Genomic DNA, 7,721 nt, shown 5'->3' on the forward strand with positions numbered 1-7,721 from the left:
TCTTAGAGAAACTTTCTCAGAAATAATTGTTCAAAGCAAGTTTTCAGAGGAATCCAGAACAAACAGTTGTCTGCTAGATCACCCCTTGAGTAAAGTTCTCCTACAGCAAAACTATCTGCTGAATAATAGCAAGAATTAAATCAAGTAGTTACTTCCTTGCTTGAAAAAGCAAGCAGGGGCATGATCTACGCTTAAACTAATGTTTATCCGAGTATGCTAGCACAGTTGGGATCGTATGTGCTAAGCTATAGCATTTAAGGCTGAAAGAGGTGAAGATATTTTTCTCTTGCCAGAAAGGATAACGTTTCCATTCCATCTTCTCTTGGATGATGTTTCCAGGCCTGAGATCCAATGGTTCTGCTGCAGTGTAGAAATTGGTCTGAAATAGTAGTAGTTGTAGGGCAAGCAACATAAATGAATTGCAACCTGCAGCATAACCAGAAAATTGTCCCCAGTTCTGCATTAGAAGTGATGCCTATAGCTAGGTACTTCATGGGTCAATGTCAGAGCTGGACGCTGAGTTATACAACTATGCTATTTCGAAATTTCCATTGGACGTCAAAGTTACATTAACTTTCTTGGATGCCAGTGCCACATTGGGAGATGGTATATGGTTGATTATCCACCATGTCCTTCAGCTCCTCCTCCTCTGAGTTCCTGCTTCTCCCCTCAGTGGGAATTTAGGGAGAGGGAATTTAGCTACAGTAAATGCAAATGTATCTTGTTTATTCATTCCCAGTATGCATACTGATACTTTTTCTTCCTTGAACCCGCTTCAACCGATTCTTCCAATCATTTGCACCATTTAAAAGCAGGTTATTGTAAAGTAACCGTTAAAGTCAGATACTTCACTAGCTGACGATTAGTTTTCCTTCTTTTGAAAAACTATAGGAAATGGACATTTAAAGACTATGTATTGAGATAGCCCAATCACATTTTTTCCCCTTGACACAGACACAACATTAAGATTTGGATTTAATTTCACATGAAACCAGAAGTTTTCCAACAGCTTTTAGTTGTTCTTCCCCCAGCTTCTAAACCATGCACTTTTTGCAGGGCTGTGGAACACCATGCAATCACAGATAACATCAATGGCAGATCTTATTTTGCAGCGAAAAGTTAAAAACTAACCATTGCTTTCCAGAAAGTTTTCTGTTTACAGCAGTAGTTTAACATTTACATGCCAGTCACCTCTTGAATACGGGTATTAATCTTTTACTAAAGCTCAATAAACCTCTGCCTCAAATATTTTTGTGTAAAAATAATTAATTTGGAACAAATCAGTTGGCTTGTGTCTAACTGGCCTGTCATGCTCACTGCAAATTGTGTCACTGAGGCACACAGGTGATTCTCTGGGTGTGCAAGTATGCAATTAATTCTAGATGTATCTAAGCTACTATAATAAATTCAAGAAGAGTAATACTGTTACAGTACAGGGCTCTCTCCCTCAGGTCCTTCCTGTAGAGGTTGTACTTCGCTGCTATGTAGCTGAGGACGGCTCTAGTCTGCACCATCTTCATCCCCATCAACCACCATGGGCACTTGCTGAAACAGCAGGCATCCACCTATAGGGAAAAACACACGTTATTCTACTGGATCTAGTAACCACGTCAGATTTCTTGCTGTCTTCAGATCATTACTTTTATGGTTAGCTTGCTGTAGGTAGTCATTATATTAAACTGGAGTTCTTCCATGCAAACAATAAATTACAGTGGTGCAGACAAATTAACTGCAGAACACAATTATTTTGGATTAGTTGAAGTTGCAGTCAGTCAGTTGAAGTAGCAGTCACTGAAGTTGCAGTCAGGACAACGTACAGCAACTTTTATGCTGAAATTGAAACAATACAGTGAAGACAATCACACTAAACACCAACTGAGTAAAAACTGTCTAATTCTAAATACATTAAAAAAAAAATCTGTTCCATTATTTAGAACACAGTTGAAGCAAATATCATATTCCCAAATTCCTCTCTTATAACCAGTATCTTAAGCTAAATCAGGACATTCAGTGAAGGTTTAAAGATATGTTTTTTCCAAGCTCCTGAAGCCCAGGGTAAGTTTGTGGCACCAGATGGGACACGTAAACAAATGGAGAACAGAACAAACCAGAGGCATGGGAAACTCTCTGGGTTGGAAAGACATTCAATTTTCAATTGCATCTGTCCACATATAGGAAAAAAAGCAGCAGCTGCAGCTGTTAACAGCTCTCAGTCTTACTCCCCTCTCTGCTGTGTGGAAAGAAAGTCACACACAGTCTTCCAAGTCTTCTCTTCACGTGTCTTCTCTGAGACTAAGTCTGGTCACACTTGAGGTTTCATGCGGACTCACCTTACAGGAGCTTCTCATACTGTTCTTGGGTTTCCAAAAACTCTTTTTCAAACTGAAAAAAGGGAATGACGAAGAAGAGGAAATGAGTGGATTTTTCACATTTCTAGAACAGATAAACTTTTAAAGCATCGTAAAAGGGAGAGAATATATATCATGATTCCTTCCATTCCAGATATGGCTCTAAGGGAGAAAGTACCAAGGGCAGAAGCACTGGCCAAACCTCTTGGACTGGGCTGCTAAAGGCAACCCTAGCAGAAAAACAGGCCAAAAGAACTGGAGTGAGGATGGCTTGTTTGGTATTGAACAGGTAATTTAATGTGAAATAGTCAACAATACAGACTAGGCTGTCCTTAAAATGCTTTCTAGTATGTGAAAAAAAGACCTCAGTTGTGGGATATTTTGATTTGGGAGCTAGACAGGAACAAATTCTTAGGAAGTTAAAACAAAACTTTTACAAAATAATGTAAATAAACTTCCAGCAGGAAGTTTAGTATAGAAGCATGTTTAGGATACCTGAAGATGAATTATCCACTAAATGAGAAACAAAAAGGTACAGAATGGCCTGTAATCAGAATGACGTAGTTATATTTGATATGGATGACAATGGCTGGTCCAATCACTGATATTTATGGAGGAACTGAGTTCAAGAATAAGGCACCAAAATTAGATGTCTACATGTAAGTGTTTGCATGTGCCATTCATGTCTATAGGCAATGTAAGCCACGGAGGCTAGAAAATGATTGAGCTTACCAATTTCTAGATACCTAGCTATGGAGTCCCAAGGAACCTTCCTCAGTTAACCTCTCTCAGAACATCTGCACAACTTATGTTAATTATTAAGATTTGCTATATTAGGGAAACCCCAGAAGATCAGGCATAATAATACAATGCCAATGTCCAACTATAGTAAGAGTGATCACAGAATCTGAAATACAGAACCTGGGTTTCTTCTAGTGAAAAGCCAGGAAACGATTATCTCAAGGAAAAATGTAGTAATTGGCACCTATCAACAGGTGGGGATTTTTTAATATTAAAAAAAAAAAAGAGAGAGAGGGAATTAAAACATAGGAACAAATGATGCAGGGAAGTAGCCAGTTATATCTTCTGTAAGGCCTTCAAATAAGGACTGGTGATCTTTTTGAAAAACTCTTATTCCTTGGCTCACAACAGGGGTAACCGTATGAAGCGCACCAGCCTATTGCATAAAAGAGGACACTCGGAGCAGCTACTAGTCCTTTCCATCCTCAAACTGAATTATCAGTTTATCACCAAGATAGATGGCAAATGAATAAGTAAATTATATCCCATTAAAAAAATATATTTTAAAGTGGTGTCTTGCTTCTCTGGTTTACCCAAATGTATTTCTTCCTGCTCTAAAATTTTTAATTTCCTTACACATGTGGGCCACTTCACCCTGTTAAGCTTCATCTAAATGATGCAAGTAAGACAAAAATATATTTCATGCTATAGCTTACTATGGAGGATGCAGCCAGTGGAGGTAAAAATAAAATAAAAATCTGTGTGAGCATCCAACTGAAAACAGAAAGACTAGAGAAAACATATTTGTTGCTGGTTTATTTGGCACAGATAATACTTGTTATGCAGGAACACATCTATCATTCAGCTCAACAGCTCTGGGTCAGTAATCGAACACTTAATTAAGCATTGCACATTCTTGCATTAAGCAAGAAACTGGATTACAGTGTCATTGCTCAGAAGACATGTAACTTGAGGCCATACTTTTGTGTGCCTAAGAGTGTTTAATTACACTGAATAGCCAATGCTCATTTACTATTTTATCTTGGGATACCTTTTCATTTTTGGTTAGTAAGCTGTGATCTGCCTCAAAGACAAGCTTACCAATGTGCAACTTAAAGTAAAAAACACTAAACCAAACCTCAACGCCAACTGCAGCTAACAACCAACAAACTGACTTCGTCTTGCCTCTTCCATCAAAGTAGTAAAGTTTTGGTTTTCCAGCCATGACTTCAAACTTCCTAGAAGTGTTATAAAAGATAATGTTAGTAATGACACAAAAATCTGATGGCAGCTGGGATAAAGGTTCACAGGTCACTCATGATAAAAATTTAAGTCTATGTTTGACAAAACACTTCAGTAAAGTTTCAGTCTACACTGACTTGGTTTTATGCTGCACATAAAGTCACAGTATTTCATAGTGTTTTCATACCCCTGAAAGTCAGGAAAAGTAAGTATCAAGTTGCTAAGTAGGAGATAACAGAAAAAAATAGTCACCCCTAAGGAAGTCCTTAAAACTTTTAGAAGATATAAGTTTTAGCACTAGAGTTACTCAATCAGCACTGAAAGCCAAGTTTTGATCAAAAGGGAGAAGAGGAAGTTACAAATCTGGCAGCCCTTATATCAAAGAATGCCAAAAGTATCTAAACATTAACTCTATGCATACTGAGGTGAAGTATGGGAACCTATTTTCAAAGCCTCTCACTTTTCTTTCCAGCTGGGGTGATCCAGGGTATGTGGTACAGAATCGGCAGAAGCTTCCTTCAAAAGAATGAGCAGTTTTGTCTGTAATAATCCAGATTAAAATATGAAAATTCAGACTGTTACACTACTTCTACTGGTTGCATTTCTCTCTAGTAATAAACCTGTTGCTAAGCAAAACTTTTATAGACTTTTCAGTTAACCAAATACACCATGCTTTGCAAGCAACATTTTAGTTCTTGAATGGCTTAATAAACAAGGCTATTAATTGTTATTCCTGTCTCAGCAGGAATTGGGTCCACTGTAGAGCCATAAACCAAAGGAGCATTAAATTTAATCATACTGGTATTTCATATGCAGAACTCTGTAATAGCAACTCCTTGCTGCAACTGAGAGCTGTTTTCTCTCTGTGGGGAGATTTCTTGTCACTCCAATCCACAGTTCAAGAACTGGAAAAGAGGCTGTTGGCATGCAAACAATAATCTGCAGTCCCCGATGTTGCAAGAGCTCCTTCATAAACAGAAGGGAAAAGTGACCTTTGAAAGACCTTGAGCACATGAGGCAAGCAATCAACTTGTTAGCCAATAGGCCTGAAAACAGAACACAAAATACAAGACTGCATCTGGCCATGGGAATTCAAAGGGGCCAGGCTATTTGGCCCTTCATGTCTGCTTAGTGGCCTCCATTTCTTCTTGGGTAAGTCACTGGGAACTAAAACATTGCTGAGTAGTATCTATACTGCTAACAAATTTAGGAGTGCATGAGAAACAGGAAAAAAGGACTACAGGAAAGTATTGGTGTGAACTGCAAGTAAGAACAGAACGAAACAGGAGTTGCTTGTAATACAACTAAATTCACAGAAGAAAAAAGAAACTAAAGGTGATTTTTCATATGAAGATTAAAAATTTAAATGAACAAAAGTCACCTTTCTTCAGCGCACCTTCCTAAGACATGCTCCTAGCAGGCCAACTGACACGTCACAGGAGATCAGCAAGTTGCTTTTGCCAAGCACACACCAAGGCAGCAGAGATAAACAGAAAGTACAGACATGGTGGATGTTTATCTTGTAAATACAGGGGGATCAGCAAACTTTGAAGACAGCTGTAGCATTCTGTTTCCTAAGACTCAGCCTGCCATGCAGTATTGGAATAGAAAGTCCAATGTGTTAACTGAAATCTGATGGAAAGACAGCAGCCCCCTCTTGGGATGGGCAAAGAGCTGCTTCTTTCCCAGCTCTTCTTGCCAGAAGGAGAGAAAACGGCAATTTGCAGTAAGGAGCTGCTATTGCAGGTAGGCTGCTGGCCATTCCCCTCAGCCTGGTATCTCATCAGCAGAAGGACTTTGGGAAGAAAGCATCTGAATTTACACCTTTGTTGTGATTTATGAAGGCCGCCTGGGCTAACAGGGGGAAAGAGGGAACGTGAGTATCTGTGCAAGAAGTCATTGCTACCACCCTAGCCACACAGACCACAAGAACATTGGTGAAGAGGGCCTGGAGACCAGCTGTGCCTGGCACATCCTGCAGATCCAAGACTCCAGGACCCGATTGTCACTGCTTGCCTTCAGCCGCCCTGTTCCACCCCCTCTCACGGAACACCAGCCTCCGGGGGAAAGCCCCCCGCTCAGCTACGACAGGCAGTAACCTCCCGGGCCATCGGCTACAACCCTGCCCATTCACGGCAAGTTCTGTGTAGACACGGGATGAAGCGCGGTTCATGCTATTAAAGGGGGAAGCTGCCATGCTGGTGGTGGTGGGGTGAGGACCTGAAGGCCAAAGCAGAAGAAAGCGAGCTCCCACGGGATGGGAAGTGCTGCAGTAAGCGTTCCTTGCACAAGTGCTCCTTAAGCCCAGGGCAGGCAGCCTGTGGCCAGGGAGGTTCTCCCCGACCAGCCACCCCAATGCCAGCCCAGCCCCCCCAGCCCCCCATGCCACCAGCGCCAAGCGAGCCAGGGTGGTGATAGGAAAAGAGAAGTCACAGAAACCCACGGTATTCACACCGAGTATTAATAAATAAATAAATGAAAACCTAAAAGCAAGCGAACATACACGGCTTTTAACGAGCGAGCCAGCAGCGGCTCCCACCGCGGGGCTGCCACCCCGCGAGGGAAGGAGCCGGGCCCGGCCGGGCCGGAGGCCGGCACACACCCACCTGCCCGCTCACACTGCCACGGCACCGCCTCCAGCGGGACAGCCGCCAATAGCAGGAGTGTATTTTGCATATTTCGCAAAGGCTTCTGGGAGAAACATGAAACAAAAAAAGTCAACAATAATCGGATTTTAAACTTTTTAGACCGAAACTGCTTATACTATAAGAGGTGGTTGCATGGCGTGGGTCAAGGAATTGTCAGTCTCGACTTGTCGCCATGACCCGAAGATATTTTAGATTCTGACCCTTATATAGCGTTTGGGGCCAGCTCATGCTCTGGATGTGAGGGCGATCTGGCTGCGACATCTGTCACCCCATTGATCGCCAGGGTTGATTCGGCTGATCTGGCTGGCTAGGCGGGTGTCCCCTTCCTCCCTCACCGCTCCATGTGCGTCCCTCCCGAAGCTGCGCGCTCGGTCGAAGAGGACGACCTTCCCCGATAGAGACGTACCGTTCATCGGTCAAGGGTATACGGTAGCTGCGCTCCCCTGCTAGAACCTCCAAACAAGCTCAAGGTCCATTTGTAGGAGAACGTAGGGTAGTCAAGCTTCCAAGACTGCAGACACATCCAAGTGAGGCACTGCATGGGGCAGTCTGCCATTGTTTTGTGAGCCGCACTCACGGAAATGACCCCGTTTCTAACGTTCTTTACGGTTCTTTACGGCACTGCGGGGCGCGAGGGGGGGCAGTGCATGCAATGTGGAAGTCTTAATTAATCTAATTAAAAAAGCCAAACTGAACCAGTTTTAATAGAAGCACTTAAAAGCAGGACTCTTGTCTGTCAGTA

The sequence above is a fragment of the Falco rusticolus genome, chromosome 6 (assembly GCF_015220075.1).
Source record: "Falco rusticolus isolate bFalRus1 chromosome 6, bFalRus1.pri, whole genome shotgun sequence".
NCBI classification, from domain to species: Eukaryota; Metazoa; Chordata; class Aves; order Falconiformes; family Falconidae; genus Falco; species Falco rusticolus.